Genomic DNA, 23,231 nt, shown 5'->3' on the forward strand with positions numbered 1-23,231 from the left:
GGGGCCCGACTGTATGGTAACGGAGACGATGTGTCTGTGGGTGGTGGGCACACAATGCAATATACAGATCATGCATCAGAGACACGTACACTTGAAACCTCTATGAGCTAATTAACCAATGTCACTCCAATTAAAGTTAATAAAAAAGAACAAATCGACACTGGAAATAAATCATTGTGAGGAGATCATTCATGTGTGTTTCCACATACGTTATTGTCATGTGTATTAATGAACACAAATAAAAATGTATATATGTATTATATCTACAATATTGTGCACACTGTAGGGAACTGTAGACTTGTTGACAGAACAATTTCCTTCAATTCTCAGACATGTAGTGAGAGACAACCTGGGACTTGAATGACACTGTATCCTGCTACATTTCTGTAGCCTGATATCAAGTGCAAACAGCTGCAGCTTGTACCTATTAGGAGAATGTATATGTTACTAACTAGCTATGCCTTCTTGAATAATACAATTAAAAGTGGCTCTTTTAGTTTCTTCTTCTGCCCAAAGAAGTGTTGATGCTGACAAAATTTAAAATTTCATTAAGCTTTAATTTTCTATGAGAAACATTTCAGAATAGCAAAGGGCTGGCTCTCCTTCTGATTTCCAGCTTGGAAATATCTCTAGATGTAAGTTTTCTCATCTTGAAAATCTTGACTCATAGGATTATTGATTTAAAAAAAATCAAATGTGCAGAATGAGAGCATGTTCTATATTTCTCAATACTCTAGAGAATGCTCTATTATATTACATATTAAATTTTACAGACATTCCTTAGTCTCTGTTGAATGCCAGATATTGGATGTGCAGAGATTCAAAATCTAGCATCTATTTCCCAGGTGTTCATGGTCCAATACCAATAAATGCTGAGTAAACAAGAACAATCAGGGAAATAAGAGACATCACTGAGCTATTAATAAAATTATGATTCTATGAAATTGTGAAAGTGGATTTTTTTTTTCTTTGAGCTTTGAAATAAATAAGACTCTTCTGGAGTCTATCCTAGACTGACTGCTTCCTCATCGATGCCCCAATATCTCTAAGGACAGTTTCTATATAATTGAAAAAAACATTGGTGCAAGAATTATCTCCAGCCAGATAAAGTTGAAAGCAGTTTCTTTTCTTATTGAATTTATTGGGGTGACATTGGTTGATGAAATTATACAGATTTCAGGGATACAATTCTACTATACATCATCTGTATATTGTACTGTGTGTTCAGCACCCCAAGTCAATCTCCTCCCATCACCACGTCGAGGTCATTTTCTGCAAGCCGATCCATACGGATCGCACACCACACGCCCACCCTGAATTTATGCCTGTAATTGGTCTTAGCTTTGAGCGCAGCCATGGCTAATCGCTAATCCATATTCTTTGAACGTCACAAATGAGGGGAGAGCCAGGAGATACTTCATCTACCATTTCATCTACTGTGGAAAGAAGTTATGGGCTCAACTTTTCACCTTCTTTTACAGGTGCTAGGCCTCTCCACATGTCTTAAAATAAAATTAAAAACTGCTGTTGAATACCACAGAATTTGTATGACAATGCTTAGCAGGTCATGACTTCATTAAAAAAAATAAGACCATAATTTAAATTGCGACCATATAGCAACTGCATTGCTTTAATCGGATTATTTGAGTTAAAGACATTTTTAAGTTGTGAAAGTATATGTATTTCCAAAGGCATCAACTCCAACACCGCAACTGTAATTATCTTACATATTTCATGAGCTCTACCTGAAATGATCTTGAAATTAATGTGAGGCATGGGATTGTGAACTAAAGCTTTCTGTTCAAACTCTTAGATATTTCCAAATCACCTTTGTCCATTTACTCTGAAGGCAAAATTCACTGAAAACTGTATGGTAGAAGGGCCACTAAAATTATACTAATGGAGATTGTAAGAAATTCACCTCTGATTTAGATGAGGCTGACTGTGTGGAATTTTATTACATTGAAAAACTTTATGACATGATTTTATTGTTTTAATTGTCTAGCGTTGCCTGTGAGCCGTAACTGAAAGCCAGAACCAACATTCTGATTTTTGGTAATCAACCATACATTATGAAATGTTGTTTAGGAGATGGCAATTATTTTACTTAAAAAATGTTCAAAAGAAGATGCATGATGATGTTGACTGTATTATAAAGAAATTTCTCCCCCAAATCTCCAGTCTTTACTTTAAGAGATTTAGTTGGATATTGGAAATCCATTGACAGAAGAGATGAGGGCAGTTAGTGGTTATGAGTACCACATTATTTAGCCTTTTGCCTAACATTTATCATAAATATTTCTACATATTGATATACTTTTCATAATCATTTAAATGATACTTACTTAAGACCTATAATCCTCTTGGACTTTATTTATTAATACTTCATTTTTAGCAAAAATAATAATAACAATTACACTTGAGAGTCCGGTTCTGTGCAAAACAACTGCATTGAAAAAAAACCATATTCAATCCTCAGGATATGAGGCTAGGGCCCTATTTCCGATGCTGGGAAAACGAGTTTAGAAGGATTAATTAACATAACCAGGGTCACACAGGAAGTAACTGTCAAGATCCAGATTCAAATTCTGTTTTTTCTGATTATTTTTACAGATCGTGCTTTTAACCACTTTGCTGTATTAATATTATTTCAGCTCTTTCACAGATAACAAAAAAGGTACACTTTCTATTGAAATGATTGGGGTGATATGGGCTAATAAAATTATATAGGTTTCAGGTGTATGGTTCTATAATACATCATCTATAAATTGTATTGTGTGTTCACCACCCCAAGTCAGGTCTCCTTCCATCACCTTTATCCCCCCTTTACTCTCTTCTACCTCCCCCCACCCTTTCCCTCTGGTAATCACCATGCTGTTGTTTGGTCTATGAATTTTGGGTCTTTTTTGCTTAATCACTTCACCTTTTTCACCCATCCCTTCCACTCCCTTCCCCTCTGACAGCTGGCAGTCTGTCCTCCGTATCTATGAGTCTGTTTTTTATTTTGTTTGTTAGTTTATTTTGTTTTTATTTACCCTAACCTTCCTCTCCCCCTCATAATGTGAGATTTCTAAAAAGATAGATGGATCTTGTCTTTTTTTTCTTCACAATTGCATCCCTTGTGACCAAAATAATGCATACGGCATGTTCAACCTTTTCAAACTTCCACATTTTCAAACTTCCAAACTTATAGAAATGAAATAAATTATTTATTCTAGCATGGCAAAAATCACTGCTGCTGTTGTTAATGTAATTGTTATTATGAAAGTGTTTGTGTAGCATACAGCTTATATAGTAAGGTGCACAACTGTTAAGCATATAACTTTTTGATGTCTATATATGTTTATATTTAACAGATGGACTAATTGTTTATGATATTATTTCAAATCAATCAAATCAATCCATCTGCCCCTGATATGTGTTAGCAGCTCATTAAGACTGGACAATCTAAAATTTCTATAGAGAAAGGGCCTTGGAGTCGTCAATATGTGTGTTAGAGATATTTCCTGGAGGCTCTATTAGCATAGTAAGCTCTGCATTTTCACTTGGATTGTTTATTTTGCATGGATTTGGGGATCAGCACTGACAAAATTACACGAAGAGCTGCTACACTGCATTGCACAACTCCACAAGGGACCATTCATATTATAATTCACATTAGTGGTGCCCTCTTGACAGTAGGCTGAAGTCCTAATGAGTAGGGAAAGCTCTCCTGAAAAATGCCTTGGTTACTACCCCTAGGGCCATTGTTTCCAGCACTTCCAAAGAACTGCTGACAACAATTCTGTTTGTTAAAGAAATAAATAAGCTGATAGTTTGGTGCTGATAAAACTATACATTTTATTTAATTAACTTTAATGGCTGTTTAATCGTAAACTTGGAGACTGGTCCACTGTCCACTGCACTTGTTAGGTATATTTTTTCTGGGAATCTTTTCAAGAGTTAGACCTGTATCATAATGTAGACGCTTGGCCTAATTCCAGGTTTTTGTTTTGTTTTGTTTTTTTCCTGTTGAAAACAGGAAAAAGAAAAAGAGAAAAAAAAATTAAGCCAACCACAATGGGTTTGATGATAATAAATTTAAATAATGCAATTAAAGGCAATAGCCCAATACCTACACCCGAATATAAGCACAATTAATAATATTATTCTCTTCTAGATCATATCTAAAATTTGGAAAAGTAACAAAATTACGGGCACTTTCTTTTTTCACTTTACAATACAATACCTCTTTAATACCATCACCCTGTTTCTTTGTTGTTTGTTTGTTTCTGACAGCCTGACAAAATACTATACCAAATCCCACTGCCTCTCCATACCCAGGCAATTTGTTTACCTGAATTATTAATTTTGACTTGGAACATTATAAGATAATTACAGTCACATAAGTAATATTTGTTCAAGAATTTCCTTGCATCCCCAGTTTTGTGACCAAATTGTGAAATTTGCAATATATATATGGTTTTAAATACATTTTTTTAATCTACTGACACTTTGAAGAATTAATGAGCTCATTTCTTTGAAAAAAAGGAAGGAAGCAAGCATATTTGGGAGAAGTCCACTTTATGACTGCAGTGAACTGGTTGTGTTCTGATTAAAAAATAATGCTTAGAACTTCACATTGTCAACACAAGGGAAATTAGCATGTCCATATTTGAATTTATTGCATCATTTGGCATGCAGTGCAATACCATAAATATGCTAGTACATGCCTATATAACAATTTGTGGCGTGAATCACATGTAATATTTTTTTGAGTTGGTTATAAAGCACATTTGAAAACCAAAATTAACCAGATGACTCTTTATTATGCAGTTGGACTGATGTAATGTAAGATTTAATTACATAATATTTCACACACAGCTGCGACAAAATACATGACTTTCCAAGATCTACCAGGTAAGCCGAAATGGGGACCTTTGAGGAGGTGATCAGAGTGAGTTGTAAGCAAGAACATCTTCCAAAACTGGCTCTTCTCAGAGTCAATGAGAGTCTATTTATATGTCCTGAAGCTTTTTTCTTAAATACTCAAATGCCACTAGCACCAAGTTCCTCTGAGAACAGATAAGCTCTAGAGATTTTTTTTTTTTTTTTTTACAACAAAGCAACACAAGCAGCACAAAACAAAACAGTTCATCTGAATGGCCTTGAAAAACCTCACAAGTCATCAGTGAGCCGGCCATACTTGAATCCCCCTTGTGTTTGCAAAAGCTTCCGATCTTTGCTACCTAATTTCTAGCAAACAGCAGATAATAAATATGTACTCATCAAACCAAACAAGATTTGAGTTCACTTTGTGACTGCACTGTCTCCATCTAAAAAAATTCCACCCGAAATATGCCCAATAAAAAGTCATTTTGCACCTAGAGGGAGAAATTTAATTAGAATAAAGTGAATGAGCTGCCAATACCATCAATTCAACAAGCATTTATTGAGTTTTACTATCTACCCGCACTGTGCAAGAAGATGTAGAGGGATGGGAGAATGCTTTTTTAAGGCTTATCTTTCCGGTACCTCTTTTTTGAAGTTATTTGGTGCTGTGGGAACTCTCTCGTGGGAGACACGAGAGGCCATTGGATTGATGTTCCCTTCCCATGTTTCTGCCCTGAGCATAACTCTGGGCCAGTCTGAGTACGGGAGATTCAAAGGGTCAATAAACACTAGATCTGTCCTTTAATGAGGCCCGTTCCAGACCAGCCTTAACTGCTGCCTCTCAGCATCCCTCTCTAGCACGAGTGCTTCCTAGTAGCTCTTGGGGCCTTCTTTTGGATGTGTTTGGGTGGGGGTGGAAAAGAATGGAACTGAGAGAGCCCAAATCATCATCACAGGTTTTTGTTATGTTTTGTTTTGCTTTTAAAGAAGCAACTCCTTCCTGCCAACCTCAGGAAATATATACATATACATATACATATATATGTGTGTGTGTATATCTATATGTATATATGTATGTATGTATGTATGTATATGGCTGCCTCCTGCACACCCCCACCAGGGATTGAGCCCAAAACCCAGGCATGTACCCTGACCAGAAATCAAGCCCATGGCTTTTTGGTGCATGGGGCAACGCCCAACAAACTGAGCCACACAGTCCAGGGCCAGCCTCAGAGTGTCTTAATCTCCAACTCAAAAATGCAAAGCTGGCCAGGATGTGTGGTAAATATATCAGTAAAGCTGACTCTTAGAAAACGTCTGGTGTGAAAGGACACACAAAGGGTTCCTGTTTCATTAAAGGTAGTTAAATGTTGACAACAAATCCATAGCCAGAAGATTAAGGGGAGCCACAGCAGACATTCCTGTCAGCTTCTCCTTAAGAGACTTTCTTAATTCAATTATCTAAATGCTCTACTACCAGGTTGCATACCTCTTAAGAACAGCTCAGTGTCCTCATCTGTGCGTCACTAGTTTCAAACACCATGCCTGGTACAACTTAACTGCTAAACTGAAGAAAGAAACCAACTGATACATACCCTAGACAGAAGTTGTCTCACAGACTTATAAAATCCCAAACTCCAAAGGAAAGATAGGGATCATTGCACTTAGGGTTTCTCAGTTATTCTGTCTGCATGACAAATAACAACCTCATTTACAAGGTTCACCTATTGTAAATACCTATTTGAGTAAAAATGGAAGATTATAAATTGCTACAATAATCAGTAATCACTACACTCAATAAGAGCAAACTAATAACATCACTATTCACTTCAAACCAGGATCAGGCTAAGTTCACATTTCACACAATTTCGGAAGTTTTCCTTGTAGATATACCCATCAAGAAACTATGAGAATGTCCAATCATCGCCTATTAAGTTTGTGTAGTCCAGCCTAACGGCCCTATGTATTAAAAATTTCATTAGCTTAACAAGTATCCATATGGTTCCCTCTGGCGAGATTGGGAGCTACACTGCAGAAACATTCAGATTATATGTAGAATAAAAAGCTGAGCCACGTGCAAACTGATGCTGTGCAGGGAGGGAGAAAGAGCTGCACTGGAAAAAACAGACAGCATATAGATCCTGAGAAACGAAGAAAATGTCTGGTCAGTGACAATGTCCGCGTTCTCACATTCCCGAGTGTGGCACATCCCCACCCTTGGGGTCTGTGAAATGAAGAGATAAATACTATTATTAAAAAATGCCCCTAGAAACTGAGGTCCGACAGGGGAGGTGGCCTCACGGGCCGGCCAGATGGCACCAGCGCGCGAGTTACGGCCATTCTGGCGTCCTTGGTCCGAGGCTGGGCTTGCAGTGCTCATTCCTTGCCCATTCATGCAGCGGCCGCTCGGTGCCAAGTCTTCTCCTGCAGGTGTGAATAAAGACTGGGGACCATCAATAGATACAACTGTAATGACGGGAAATGCGCCGGGAGGATGCGGTCTCGGCTGCCTGCACGGCCCAGCTCCTGATAACCCCGCGTCTCAGTTTGCTGGCGCTGCAGGGGTGCTGCGGGCAGGGGCCCGGAGCCCGGGCCGGCTTTCCTGGTGGCGGGGGGCCGGGTGCGGAGCTCCGGCTGGCACCGCTCGCCCACCCGACGGGGCCCTGGGAGGAGGGTGAGCTGACGGCGCCCCGAGGGCGGCCACCCTCGCCCCGAAACAGCGCGGAGGGTGGAGCCCGGGTGGCGGCCACATGGGTGGGCAGGGGCTCTGCCCTCTGACCTCGCGCCTTGGTGGGCACAGAACCTGCTGCCTGGGTTCTGTGCCAGGGGGTGGTGAGGAAGGTGCCCGTGCCCAGGGGCCAGCCCGGTTCTTTTCTCACTTTTCCTTAGCTGCCCCACATCTTCCCCGGCTCGGCTCCCTTTTGGCCAGTGTGGCTCACTCCAGACACGTCGGCTAAATGTCCCTACACAGCGAGCTCCTTGTCCCCGGCAAGGAGCGACAGTGGGCGAGGGGGGCATCTCCCGGGACTGGGCACGAGGGGACACAGAGATGCCCGCTGCCCGGCGAAACCACATACAGTTCAAGACCCGTGTACACGGAACCCCCTGCGCCCGCGCCTTCCTCGCTGTTCCTCCAGCCTCAGCCCTCGGGGGCTCTGAGGGCAAACCCCCCAACTGCTCCACTGCCCCCCCCCCGAGGGCCTGGTGTCTCCCTCCCTCCCCAGGGACAGTCACAACTCCCCACCTGCCTCCCGCCTGACAACTGTGTTGGAAAAGTCAGTCTGCTCTTGTCTCCTCACCGGTGCCTTGGTCATTTGGGTAACTAGTGATTTTCACCCGTCTCTTTCCGTCAGTGTAATGAGGTTTTAGGGCGGAGAGAATATTAAATTTGCATGTGGCTAATACCCTGCATTACATTTATAATGAAAAAATTATACCAAATGATTAAATGATGGAAGAAACAATAAATCGATCTCCGTCTAAAATTATTACATTGGATAGGGAATTTGTAAAATATGCAATGTGAACAGGCTGCATAGAATCCACACAGATGTTCTCTGACACCAGGAGAAAACAGAAGGCCACAAAAAACGCAGATGTGAAAATGTTATGGCTAACGCAGAAAAACTGACGGACTTCTTTAAGTCATAAAAATATCCAGAAGGAAATGCGCTTTTCCACCTTTAAATTGTCATGTTGAACAGTGGAAGGAGAGCAAGAGAAAGACATGCACATCCTACTAAGAAAAGGGGGACGTGACAACTTTGGAAAAATAATATGACAATGAATAAAGAATCATTTTCATACTATTTGTTTTATTAATCCTGATTCTGGCAATTGATCTTACTGAGGGTTAGGGAGAGATGGATATTGTAATAATAATTAAAGTATAGAAGTATGTGTGAAGGAAGGAAGGGAGATGGAAAGACAGAAAAAGAAAATGAAAGAAAAATATTTTATACAACCTAATAACCATGTATTTTTACTACACAGAAATAGTCATCTGAGCATGAAACACTACATAACATTACTGAAAATAACGATTTTGCACAGAAGAAAATGCCACCTACTAATGTAGAGTTTTAAAAGTAAAATACAAAATTATATTATGCATGCAATATGACCAAAGCCATGTCAGCATTAACACTGAAAGAGCCTGGAAAAAAAAAAAAAATTAAGATGTACTCAATGGCTAACTTTTCATAGTTAAGTGGGTAAATTTTATTTTTCTGCTCTTCTGTATTTTTCACACATTGTCTGAACAAATATTTTACCTCTACCTTCAAATTACAAAATATACTTTGGAAAATAGGGTTACAAAAAAACGCAATGAAGTTTTTAAGGAAAAGAAGGCCTCTGTACCCCACCTTTTCAAGCCTCTGCTCTCACCACCACTTACAAACTCAGAACACCAGCTTCTGCCGCAGCAGGAAGCCCCCCCCATTGACTCCCCCCCCCCATGCCTCCGGTAGCCAGAACATGGGCCTTAGGGTCCCTGTGACTTGTCTGAAAACCTGGACTGTGCTCTTCTACTAAGATTTGTCAACCTTGGCACTACTGACGTTTTGGGTGAGATCAGAAGTTTAGCAGCGTCCCTGGTCTTCTACCGACTACACCACCAACAACATAGCTTCCCATGTCAACACAAAACATCTCCGGACATTGCCAGGTATCCCCTGAGGGGTAAACTCACTACCATTCACAAACAATTGCCTTGCTAGTTTGGTAGTTAACTTTTTTATCTCCTTTTATAAAATTAGCCTATGAATATATTACTCTCAGAGTTTCTGTGATTATTAAACGTGCTCAATGTAGCTTAGCATATTATCTGGTACATTCTCTGGTAAATGTTCAGGGGTTCTTAGCTGTGATGAGAAAAAAAATATTCTCATTTTAGTCACTATTATTACTGTTATGGGTTAAATCATGTCCCTCAAAAATCTGAGTGTTGAAGTCCTAACCCCCAGTAACTCAGAGCATAACCTTATTTGGACCTAGGTGCCTTATTGAAGGAATCAAGTTGAAATTAGATTATTAGGGTGGGTCCTAATTCAGTATGACTGGTGTCCTTGGAAAAGTGGAAGATTGTTAGACATGCACACACATAGGTAAAACACCATGCGAAGGTGAAGGCAGCTATGGGGAAATGTGTCTCCAAGCCAAATATACCCAAGATTTTCCAAAACCACAGGAAAAATGGAACAAACTTATAGGCCTCTAAAGAAAGTAAACGTGTGGACACCTTGATTTTGAACTTCCAACCCCCAGAACAGTGACAATAAATTCCTATTGTCTAAGTCACCCAGTTTGTGGTACTTTGTTATAGGGTAGGGCTAACAAACTAATGCAATTATTACTATTTGTAATATTATTAATTTTACTGTATTGTGGTTGTCATTACTGTTCCTCCATCAATCCGCCCATTTTCCACAGCAGCTGATTTCTGTGCAGTTGTTAGCAGGGTGTTAGATATGCTTTGTGCTTGGCAGTAAAAGATAAGATAAAATAAATAAAACTACTCGAGTTTCATTTCAGTTCTTCAACAGCCAGCATCAAGATTTATTTGGAAAGTATAAAATGCTGCTGGATCCTGACTAGGTTATAAATGAAAGCAAGCTAACATGCTGTCATCATTTCCGCAGAGTCATTCCACTTGAGACAGAGTCACAGAGACTCAAACAGTCGCCTTGGACATTTTTTGGATAGAACGTAATTGTAGATGGTGGATGAAGTCTCTGAGGAAAATAACTTCATGGGATGTCAGGCTGAAAACGTGGCCAACTGTGTTCACGTCCTGGGTCTGCTCTTTTGCTCTAGGATGTACCCAAGTCAGTTTAATTTTAGGGCATCAATTTTATCCCCTCTATCTGATGTGAGATGGAGGAAGTAAATGCTGTCCTTGAAGACCAATGTTTTTATATTTTTATATACGGAAATAAAGAACAGAAAATAAGCGAGAGTCGATGATGCCATTTTTGACTGTCTCTCCAACCTGTACTTCATTTATAACACTGTCTCTTTTGGTTATGTCCTGAAAGATGTTAACCATGTCACACACACACACACACACACACACCACACACACTCATTAAGGACTGTGCCATCACCCTCACCTACCTCTCATGTAGGTAAGGAGCAGATGATAAAGTCCCCTCAGCAGAAAAGCACTGGCGTTGCTCTTCCACAGAAAATGTGCGTGGTCTCTGCAAGGGCTCTGGTGCAATGCAAGGCTATCTGCATGAGCTCAGAGGCCTACACACTGAGTCCTAAGGATGAACTTTTTTTTTTTTTTTTTAATAATCTTTATTGATTCCAGAGAGAGAGAGAAACATCAATGATGAGAGAGTCATTGATGGGCTGCCTTCTGCACACCCCCGGCTGGGGATGGAGCCCACAACCCAGGCATGTGCCCTGACCGGGAATCGAACCGCGATCTCCTGGATCCTAGGTCGATGCTCAACCGCTGAGCCACGCTAGCCAGGCGGGGATGAACTTCCTAAATGCAATCATCTTGAGTTCAGGTAAATAAATAAATAAAAGCTTCCCAGTGTAACGTAATTTTATTTTCCCTCCTGTTTTCTTGAGCCAAATGATTTCATTAACAATACAAAGAAAAGTATGTTCATATGTCCTCAAGGGAGAAATCAACCAAAATCTCTCATAAAAGATGTATCTAGAAAAACTAATGTGATAAATGCTCTTTATAGATACATATACCTTCCAGGTGACGCTGTTAACACAAGAAACTAAGTTCGAAGAGTGTATCTTTCCAAATGTCACCTGGCTATATTCTAAGATTATCAAATGTTTGCCTTTCTTCTTCAGCACACTGTTTGAAAGGAAAGAGAGATTTAACAGTGATAATTATGATAGAGGGGTAGATGGGTGGATGGATAGACGGACAGACACAGTCACCAAATGCTTTGTTTGCATAATTTGGAAATATTTGGAGATACCATTTTTTCAACTTTATTTTAGGGTAAAATTGCTTCAGATGAAGCCCTCGTGTCTAATACTGAAATATACCCCAAACATAAGTGTTTCCGTTTTGATTGAAATCTAACCTTTTAATTATCCCATGCACATGATTTGGACCTAAGGCAGACTCCCCCATGTCCCTCCCCTTTGCCCAGCTCCACCTCCTCCTGCCTCTCCCTCCCTTGGCCTTCACCACACCTTCATCCATGCACTATACACGTATGTTCTTTAGCTAATCCCTTCAACTTATTTATCCATTTGTATCTTGTCCCTATTTTCAAAATATATTAAATGTTAGATTCTTTCTCTTGTACCATCACTTCTCTCTCTCCCTCCTCTTTTTCTCTCCCTCTCTCTTTTTCTCTCTCTCTCATTGGAACATTAGAGGCTGGAAGCTAACTAATCTAATGCCTACAATAAAACCATCAATAAATATTGAATGAATGGTGGTCCATGACCTCTAGACTGTACCCCTGATATCTTGATCTCATCCAGCACATTCTCCCTCATCAATTTGAGTCCTGTCAGTGGTTTTGGCTGTTATGCCTACACAGATAAGTTTCAAATAAAAGTTTTCAAAACAGATTCTGTCTGACCTCCAAATCTGTGTGCAGCTCTGCCAACTTGCTGTCTACCATTATGAGACTGACTCCACAGACTATTTTCAAAGCCCGCTTTTTAAGGCTCTCCAGCCCTAATTCTATGTCACATGTCATTTGGCATCTTGACTCTAGTCATTTTCTCTTGCTTCTGGTCTTTACTTTCTTTCATTCATCTGCTTGGAACTGATAATCATAATGCAGTTTGTTAATTCACTGTCCTTCTAGCATCCTTTGTCAGCTCATAGAGATATATATTACAGTCTGAACCCCCATCAAGGTCTACAAGACTCATAGTGATATGCCAAGGCCTCCCTTACCACTGCATCTTTAATGTGATAGTCTGGAAATTCCCAATGATTTTATGGTTATTTGAAGTAGCTTTGTACTTTTCTGGACAAATGGACATAAAAATCTATCCATCTGGAATGCCTTTTAAACTTATCTGCGTAACAAAATGCTTTTATCTATTAAGTTTCATCTCAAAAATCGGCGCCTCTGGGAAGACTTGTCTGACTCTCCAGGGAAGATTGTGAGATTATATTGTCTGTACATCATGTACATTTTGTCCCGATCCTCTAACATCTGGGTGGGTTTGAGCAGAGGTGGATGGACTTATGGAATTCCTAGAATGAATGACGTGGGGAGCAAGGGGTGCTTTGTTTTCTCCCCAGAGAATCTGGCATATAAGGCCGCATGTTTACACTTAAAAATGTGCATGAAATACTGCCAGGATTAAAATAAGAAAAAAATTAATTCAAACAGATTCCAAATAATAGAGAGGATCACAGTTGCTGAGTTATAGTGCCAAAAGAACTGGCCAAAGGGAAATACCAGCAACGTCAAGTGGATAAATGAGCAGAAATAGGCAATCAGCATTTCTTAAATCTACTCATCTCTTGATGTGCACCTGGGCTGCTTCCAAATCTCGGCTCTTGTAAATAATACTGCGATGAACACAGGGGTGCATATATTCTTTTGAATCAGTGGTTCAGGTTTCTTCTGATATATTCCCAGGAGTGGAATCACTGGGTTGTAAGGCAGCTCCATTTTAAATTTTTTGAGTAAGCTTCATACTGTTTTCCACAATGGTTGCCCAACAGTGAAAAAGGTGAAGGGATTAAGAAGAAAGCAAAACTCATAGACAAGAGTGTGGTGATTACCAGAGGGAAAGAACAGGGGTGGGGGAGGTAGGAGAGGGCAAAGTGGGCTAAAGGGCGATGGAAGAAGACGTGATTTGGGGTGGTGAGCACACAATATAATATACAGATGATGTACTGTAGAATTGTACATCTGAAACCTATATAACTTTTAACCAATGTCACCCAACAAATTCAATAAAAATTTTTAAAAATATGCAATCATCAGGTGGTGCAGATAAGTTATGAATTTAAATTGTCAAACTCTGTAGTAAACAGTATTCCCCTCTCCACCTGTGTCTATTTGTTGAGAAATATCCACATAGAAGGTAGGGTACATAGTAAAGAAATTCCTCCATTATGTATACATCATCATCGTTATTTTATAACCCTTAACATATGTGTGCCTCCCAACTAGAACAGGAGCTCTTTGGAGATAGAAATAGTTTGTTATATATTACATTAATCCTAGTTCTTAGTCCAAGATCTCAGCCAGAATAAGCTAGAATATTGGTTAAATTAATGGATGAAAAATTATCATCAGGTCACAACAAGAAAATCACCTAAATAACTTAATTGTGGTAGAATTATGAGAAAACCTCCCAGTAGTCTCTAAAATATCTTACTGACCTAGGTAAATTAAGATGGTACTAGTTCTTTGCTCTTTACACTCCAAGTCTCCGCACCTCTTTGCCGCATCTCACACGAGCAGCATCCTAAGAGGCACTCAGTAAGCCTTTCATGACTTTGGAGATGTATTCCCAAAGAAGTGATACTGTGAGAATAATAATTTCTTGCTGAATTCCACTCACTTCTGGCAGGGGTGTACACTATTCCTTGAAACAGTGGGAGCTCCAACACTGCAGCCAAGAAGTAAGCAACTGCAGAGAGGGCCCTCTCCCTGCTGATGATGGAAGGGTTTTTAGAATGAAGCTTATTGATCCTTGGCAAGAGAATGTTGCAATTGTGAATTCTCACTCCATGACATTGAAGTTTAAAGCCCATTGTAAAAGACGTTGTGCCTAAACCACTAAGCTGACTCTATTGAGAAAGCTGATGAGGCTTCCCCATCCTGTGCTGATGGATTCCTGGAAAGGATTTTTTTTTTTTTCCAGGATGTGAGCTCATTTCGAGTGAATCACGTAGTTATCTATCTCTTAGGGAAACAGATCCATTAGGCAATAATCTTTGAGGAGGGGACGCACCATGCTCTCACTTGTCAAAATGAATTGCTTGCTAAGATTTCTGTTTTGAAAAATGTCTTTAGGTTACTTCTGCTTCATAAAGTTAGCTGTTATTAAAAGTTAGAAAGTGTTTTATTGTTAATTGCATTCTCTAAAAGCAGCCAGCGATGTGATTCAGGATCACAGAATTTCATAATTCAGAGAAGCCTCAGAAATTACCTGGCTCATTGGCATACTTGAATTTCTGCTCAGACAGTCCTCTGTAAGGCCTCCATTAAGGTCCTACCACCAACAGAGGGCGCTGTTGCAGACGCTCACACAGCCAGTATGTGCTTTTAGGTGTGATGTCCTAATCGCTGTGGATCCACACGGATTGTGTGGGCACAGCCATCAGTTTCAGCGACTGGAGTGATAGCATCTCCCCTGCAAGTTGTGATTTAACTGGTTTTCATCTAATGTATGGCAGGCGCAGAGCTCCTGGATTTCCACATGGTTGCATTTAACTTTCAGTACAATTTTGGAGGTTTCTAAGTGTTCTCATTTTAAAAGATGAAATGTAAGCAGAGACAATTTAAGTGTTTTGCCTAAAATCACGAAGATGAAGTAGCAGAGAAAGAATTAGGGACTAGGTTGCCTGATTTCAATCCTAATGTCATTTCCTATGCTCTCAGCATGTGACCTCTGACCTCTCATTCATTCTGTCTACTTGACAGGATTTAACCCATCGTGCTCAGGTGGTGCCAGGTAATTTCGGTCCATTGTCAGTATTTCCCAAACTTCTTATTATATTGTATAAAAATTTTATTTTCTCCATTATTAAAATGGAGTCAACAAGTTACCACCATCTTTTGTAAATAAAGCTTTATTGGAACTCAGTCACATTCATTTGTTGTTACCCACCCTCCATAGCTGCTTTTGTCCTGCAATGGCAGAGCCGTAGTTGAAGCAGAGACTTTATCGCTGGCAAAGCCTAAAATATTTACAATTGGCCCTTTTCCAGATCCTGCACAGAGTTGAGAATTCCAGCCTAAACACTCCCCTTGTATTGGTGTTACTCCACCTGTGTGTCGTCTTGGCTTCTTTGCACCGAGATGGCCCTGAAACCCGATGTCCTTTGCACAACCTAAATTAATGTATTATCTAAAGTACTGACTCACCATTGGTTTAAACCATAAGGGATCAGTGACAGAAATTGTTTGTGTTTGTGTATGTACCCACAGGGATGCATACATGTGAACTTCAAAATATTGGCCAATAATTTTTTGGGAAAAAAAAAGGGTGAAAACAAATGTCTGCATATAAAGGTCTCTATCACCCATCCATCCATCCATCCATCCATCCATCCACCCACCTACCCACCCACCCATCTACCTATCTACTTTCCTGCCATTTCTCATGTCCACCTTTTATCCCAACCACTGCTGCGATAATAAGCTTTGCAAGTGTTCACTTAGAATGGCTTCTGTCATCCGAACTGCATCGCTCTCTCTTGCTGTCCTAGGGTTTCTTCAATGTCATAGTATGGCCTATAGTGCCCGGTGTGATAACACACCCTTGGGTTGCCTTTCTCTTCTTCCTAACCTTCCCTTTCTAGCACCTGCCTCCTAATCTCCAGGATCACTTTCTGAAATAAACCAACTGTGCTGGCAGGCCCACTCAGGCCCACGGGATACAGAGCCATCTGTGTACAGAGTCACTTGTACTGAGCTTAGAGGTGGCAAAGGAGAGGTCGGCTTCCCCCAGTTTCCCCTGACAGCGACCATGGTGTCCTTCACACGCTCCTCCTTTCCTGTGGAAGTTACATGAGCCATTTGACTCCTTTTTTTCAAAATAGCAGGTTAGAAAGTAACTACTAGATACTCAGATTTGCCACTGGAAACAAAAGCCCTGTGGGGCACTCCGTGAGCACCGTGTTATGCAGCCAAATGGAACGTGCGTGTGGTAGAGTGGGTGGCGGTCGGTACTCACAGACATGCGCAAAACTAGAGCATCACACAAGACGCATTTTCAACAATATAGCTATGCCTCGTGTATTAAAAATACGGTCATTTTATATCACACAGTGACACATTTTGTTAACAGTATATAAAATAAAAATATTTGAAATCTGGCTACATAAAAATGTTGATGTGGCAGATAAGATAAAACACAAAGCGGAAAAAAAAATTAAATAAAGCAAAATACTAATATAAAGACAGCGCTTATACTTTTGACCGAGCTTATGTGATTCTATTTATTTATGTACTTATTTATTAGAATTCGGTTTGTTCAACCTTTGTCGCTAGGTTGTCATATTTTTGAAATTGTGCATGTTACTCTTCATTTGGGGGGAAATGAGGGTGATGGAAAACACGCTTCATTATAAAGTTGCTGTTTTGTGAAAATATTAAAGCTTGTTCCAGTGACAGAATGTCCCTTATCAGCGAACAGCAAGGCGGTATTTATCAGTCAGGTGCAAATATAACTGGCATCGCCAAGCACAGCGGACAATAGATTCTACCGTGAGTTTAGAGAACACACGGGCATGCTCTTCAGAATGATGTTTCTTATATTCACCTTCCATAAAACCCGATGTCATAGTATTATATCTTTACTCTGTGAAAGCATTTCAGACACAGCAATTGTCTTTTCCTGCTATAAAAATGGTCCTTGATCCACAAACGAGAGGCTGCCAGAGGAAATGTCCTCCAACCCCCTCAGTGTGATGGAGAGATTATGGAGCCGAGAGACAGGCTCGCCTAAGCCCCGGCCTGGGTACAGACCCGCGTGTGATGAGTCCCTCTCTGACCCTCTGTTTCTTTCGCAGTGGATTAGTTTTCTTTAGCTGCTGATACAAATGACCGTAAACTTAGTGGCTTAAAGCATGGTTATCGTAAGGAATTAAAGAGTTGATGTCCATAAAGCGATTAGAAGGGTACCCGGCATGTAGTATATGCGCAAAACTTATTCAATGTCAGCAGACTGAAATTCAGCACTTCTTTGAGGACTTTTTGGAATCCTCCAGTCAGCTTCATTTCCCCATTGTATCATTTGTGACAGCATATTTTGAAACATATGTCACTGCATAATGTCAAGGCTTTATAATTATTTGTTTTCAAGCCTGTCTCACCGACTGGAAATGGGATCTAACTTAGTTGCTGTATTCTTGGTGGCTTGCAAAGTGTGGGACAGATTAGATACTGATTGAACAAACAAATGAATGAAATCAGTGCATCTGGCTACATACTTGAGGCTGGTTAATGTTAAGCAGGGTTAAAAGTTAACCCTGAGTATATAAAATATATATGTAAGGTTAAACATATGTGCATTTTCCAACTAAAACTTTGTCTTTATACATTTACATATATGTAAACATAGGAAGGTCCATATAAAGACAAAATGTATTATTACTTGGAAAAATGTAGGAGCTGAAATCACACAGAGCAGGGCTGAAACAAAGTCCGGAGTCAAGCACTTACTGTTTGACCTTGAAGAGGTAACAGACTAGAGACTCTTTTTTTTTTTTTTTAACCTACATTGCATCAACTTGAATGTTCATATAAAATATATAAGGGACCTGACACCCTGATAATACCTACTACCTGATAGCTATTGCACTGGCATGGCCAAAAGTTATAAAGCTTGGCTATTCATAGAAACCTTTATAGATTCTCAGGAATGAACAACCCTGCCTGGCCAGAACCATATTATTATTCTTATGCTTTTTAAACAAAAGCAGTGCAGTAATTTACTGCCTTTCCGATAAGCTCAGCTTTCATATATTGTTACCTGGGGCCAGGGAAAACATCGGTGGGAAAGCAACTGGCAGAAATAGATAGGACTGTTTGACTCCAAGTCCTGAAATGATGGGCCCGCAGCCCGACTCCCCAAAGCCCGCGAGGGGCTCACCCCTCGGCTGGCGCTCCCTGCCTGGGCACTCAAACCGCCAGGGTAGCTTCCTTCACAGAAAAAGTCTTACGCTTGTCCATTTACTCCAAGAGATCAATAAATCCCAGTTCCTAATTTTACTCTAAGTATTCATCTGCTACTGATATGAAATCAAATGAAAAACATTTACCCTCGAAGAAGAAATCACCATTATAGAAGAAGGCACCAGGGACGAACGCAGTGCCAACAGAGCCACGCGAAGGGGCTGTGCTGTGGCGTCGAGACGGACGGGTTCTGGCGATGTCCAAGTTTCTGGATTACGGGACTAGGCGAATCATGGCATTTATTTAAAACACAGGGAATCATCTAACATGCAGATGGGGAAGAAAGATGCATTTACTTGGGCTGTGATTGGTTGAATCGCCTCGGAGACATTCGAAAGGAGATACATTTATGGCACTGGCTACAGAGCTCTGGATTCAGAATAGGGTCATAGTTGCCCACAAATTAGGGTCATTACCATAAAAATGAGAGTGGATGAGGTCACCCCTTTGGAGATGTTAGAGAAAAGAAAGAACTCATCTGGCAACACATAAAAAATATATATTTAAGAGACACGCAGAGGAAGTGAAGTCCACGAGGGAAGCAAAGGAAGATCAACTGAGTGGGACAGGAAAGGGGCGTTGCAGGCGTCAAGGGGAGAGGGTTTTGCAGGGGGCGCCAGCAAGAGCACCGAGCGCGGCTGAAAAGCCCGGTGAGAGAGTCCATTTAGGTGCGAAGCACATGTGTCAGATGGGGCACTAAGAACAGGAACCGGCCAGAGACAAAAGAAAGAAATGTTGGTCTAAAAGCTAGAGCATCCGCATTCACACGGGGCCTCCAGAGAAGCAGCATGGGCTTCGGGACACACTCCCTTACTCCCTGACCCCACGGCCCTTTGTAAGGGGGTGGCGGAAACAGGCTGCGGGGAGGCCGAAGGCAATGGCTCTATCTTCTGTCAGCAGTAACAAAATGTCAACAAGCTTTCATGGTGAAGCACAACTAAATGCTATTTCTCACATCCATGTACCTGTCTGACCCACATGGGTGGCGAGTTTGGGTCCCCGCATTCGCCCCAAGCCACCTTACGCTAACATGTCATTGTATGATATGCTGTTCCACAAGAATGCCTTCAGGGTCTTTGTCACATGGAAAGAAAGAGCTGGACAACCAGGTACTGACCATGAAATGTTTGTCCTGGAAGTGACAGGCTAATTCTTGTCATATAAGCAACTGACATAATTAGGTGGTTAGCCATTCCCAGCTTCAAAGGGTCAGAAAAATCCAATTTCCCCATGTATTCTCCAGGGAAGGAGGGTTAGAAATATTTGGAATAAGTAGAATTCCCATTACAATACTTTAAAATGACATTAGGATACATGTCCTACAGAAAAACGCTAAACAGAGACACACACGTGTGGCCTCATTCAATGCATGACTTTTTTTGTCCCCAACTTTGTCACTTTTAGGATCTAACCCTGTCCATAAACTTGTTAGAAAAGCATCCTACTTTCACACATATTATATAGTTAGTTGATTGATCACCCAGAAAGGCATTAGTGGGCGCTGGAAAGAGCACGGTATTGGGGAAAACTGTCCGAGCTTGGCCATTTTTGTTTACATACTGAAGGCACTATATAATGCTCATGATTTTAATCTCTGAAAATGAAATGAGATGAAGAAACTTCCTGAACACGGTACCGTGCACAGAAATGGTATAGCACTTTTTTCTCAATTACTTCTTTTTTCTTGCCATATCTAGTCTAGCCAGGTCCATTGGATTTAGAAATAATTCTGTACCTTTAGCCTACACTTATAGAATAGGTTCATCTTAGCTTCCTTGAACAGTTCATTGAAAATATCTTTAAATAAATATATCTTGACTATCTGGAGAAATAGTCCTACACACAGGGGTGGGTAAAAGTAGGTTTACAGTTGTGAGTACGAGAAACAAAGTGTTTATTCTTGTGTTATTTATTTATTTATTATTGTATTATTTATTATTATTAACCCACTTTTGCCTACCCCTGTATATTCTAGTGGAGCCCATCTTGGGTCAACCTTAAATTTACCCAGTAAGCCCGGCCGGGCCTGGCTCAGCGGTTCAGCATTGACCTAGGATCCAGGAGATCGCAGCTCGATTCCTGGCCAGGGCACATGCCCGGGTTGCGGGCTCCATCCCCAGTCAGGGGTGGGCAGAAGGCAGCTGATCAGTGACTCTCTCATCATTGATGTTTCTCTCTCTCTCTCTCCCTCTCCCTTCCTCTCTCTGAAATCAATAAAGATATATTAAAAAATAAAATAAAAAAATTACCCAGTAAGATTTTGTTAAAAAACCAAAACAAAACAAAAAAATACACACACATCCAACCACACCTACAGAGACTGTGACTTAATCAGATGAAATGAATTAGTCTGGTCTGCTTATCTTTTTTGTTTGAAAGGGTAACTGTTTTATTTTATAGATAAGGGAACTGAGGAACAGGGAGGGAAAGCAACTTGGTAAAGTTATAGCACGAAGACCCAGACCTTGGTGCCTCTGAAATGACGAGCTCCCCAGAGAAAAATGACATTCTGTCTACAGCCTGCCTTTGGACCTGAGACTGTAACATGAGCTCTTCTCTGGCTTTCCAGCCTATATACATTTATACACAGTCTAATGGTTCTGTCTCCTTAGATAAACCCGTTTAATTAACTAATACAGCCCAGTAAAAGAGACTAACTCTAAAAAGAAGTCTAGAGAATCCAAATTCAAACTTCTATCATCGTAACATATGGCTGTGTACTTTAATAAAACATGTCGTTTATCCAAATTAAATTTGGATTATTGTATTTTAAGCAAGTATTAATGGTGGGTTGCTTTGGTTTTAGGATTTTCTGTATTTACTCTTAAAAGCACAGTAGCAGTTTTTAAAAATAAAAACTCCAGTATCTTCACAATGCACTGTCTGTGGCCATGAGAAATCAATCTATTTTCAGAAAATCTGCTTAAGGATTACAGGGATTAGACAATACTTATTAATCAACCCTTCTGCTTTAATTTCATTTAGAATCAGAGCTTCATTGGAAAAGAAGTGGATTATTTGTTTTTATCTCTTTAAAAAATAAGCAAGAAAAGCATTTGTGGAAATGAAGTTGGATTTTGATTTGTTTTTATAGTTGCTACTCTTTATGATTACGCTTTTAAAGTTGAGATTACTATTTGGCAGAAAATATTAATATAGATTTGATTTGATTTTTAAGGGCTGATAATATTTTAATGCCGCATATATTTTTCAGTTTGTGACTTACATTACTTCAGTGAATTATTTCTAAAGGAAGATGCTGCATTTTTACAATTTTACTCTGTTCTTACGGTAATAATGTAAATTTATTATTCATTTTCAGGGAAGATGAATCACTGTTGATGTATGTCATTGACATTCAGTGGAAAATGGCCTGGTTCTTGATTCTTAATTCTAACTCACCGCCCTGGAAATAGGAGCAGGACATATTTTTTCAGTACCCTTCCTTAAGTTGAGATATATAATCACATGCTGAATAAATCAGACCATGACCCAGATGTCTTATGTGTTTCCTGACACTGGCCACATGGAAAATAAGAGACGTCGTCAAACTCAAGCAACAGCATCTGTCAATAACGCGTCTTTGGTCATGAGAAGATATTTGCCGCGTTATTAACGAATCACTCCAGAGTTGTTTTAGTAGAACAAGTTAGACCAGAAGCTGAAGGAGCTATGGGGAGCAATGGATCAGTTTCCCTCTAAAGCAGATTTCCTTTCACAACGTAAATGTAGATGTTGCCTCTGGTGGTTTCGTGGGGTAAGACACAACATAACTGATCGGGTAACAACCTGCTTGCTGACGATCGGGGTGGCTGATCTAACACTCTGATTAAAGCGCTGACTTTGATTTATGGGTTCTGGAAAAGAGCAATTAAATGAAAGCAACTTAGAAGCCAAAATGAAAAAAATGTTTTTTTCTATTGCATCCCCTCCTCCACGCGGGAACTCGGAGCACAGTGTGGGTGCGGCGGATGCCGCGGCTGTGGGCCTCCCAGTCCGCACCCCCCACGCCCACCGCAGGCGCAGCAGGAAGCCGGGGAGGCACGCGCCGTGCTCCTGGACCAGAAACTGCGCGCGTCGGAGACAACGCTCCTTCCAGCCCATGTGGCAGCCGAGGAAGGCGGCGCATCAAGAGCTGTGTATCGTCTGAACCTGGAATTGTTAAGCCATTCTAGTTTTACACTTTTAAAACATTTAAATCTCTCCTTAAAAACAAATTCCTCAATCACTTAAAATATCTGATTACTTAGATAAAACGTCAACAGCACACACAATCCTTACAAGCAGCCTCTTCGCCCTCTGCAATTTTGTAAGTCGTCTATGCATTGCCTCTCGCTGTCTATAAATGATCATAAACTAAGATGTGATTTTCCCCGTTGTCGCTGTGTGTGCACAAGCTCCTTAGTGGAGTAATCGCGTGATAACCATGCCCAGGTGACCTAAACCTTGGGCAAATATATGTAAGCATGATTTAGACAGGATTCAGGC

The sequence above is a fragment of the Miniopterus schreibersii genome (assembly GCF_964146895.1).
Source record: "Miniopterus schreibersii genome assembly, chromosome: 18".
NCBI classification, from domain to species: domain Eukaryota; kingdom Metazoa; phylum Chordata; class Mammalia; order Chiroptera; family Miniopteridae; genus Miniopterus; species Miniopterus schreibersii.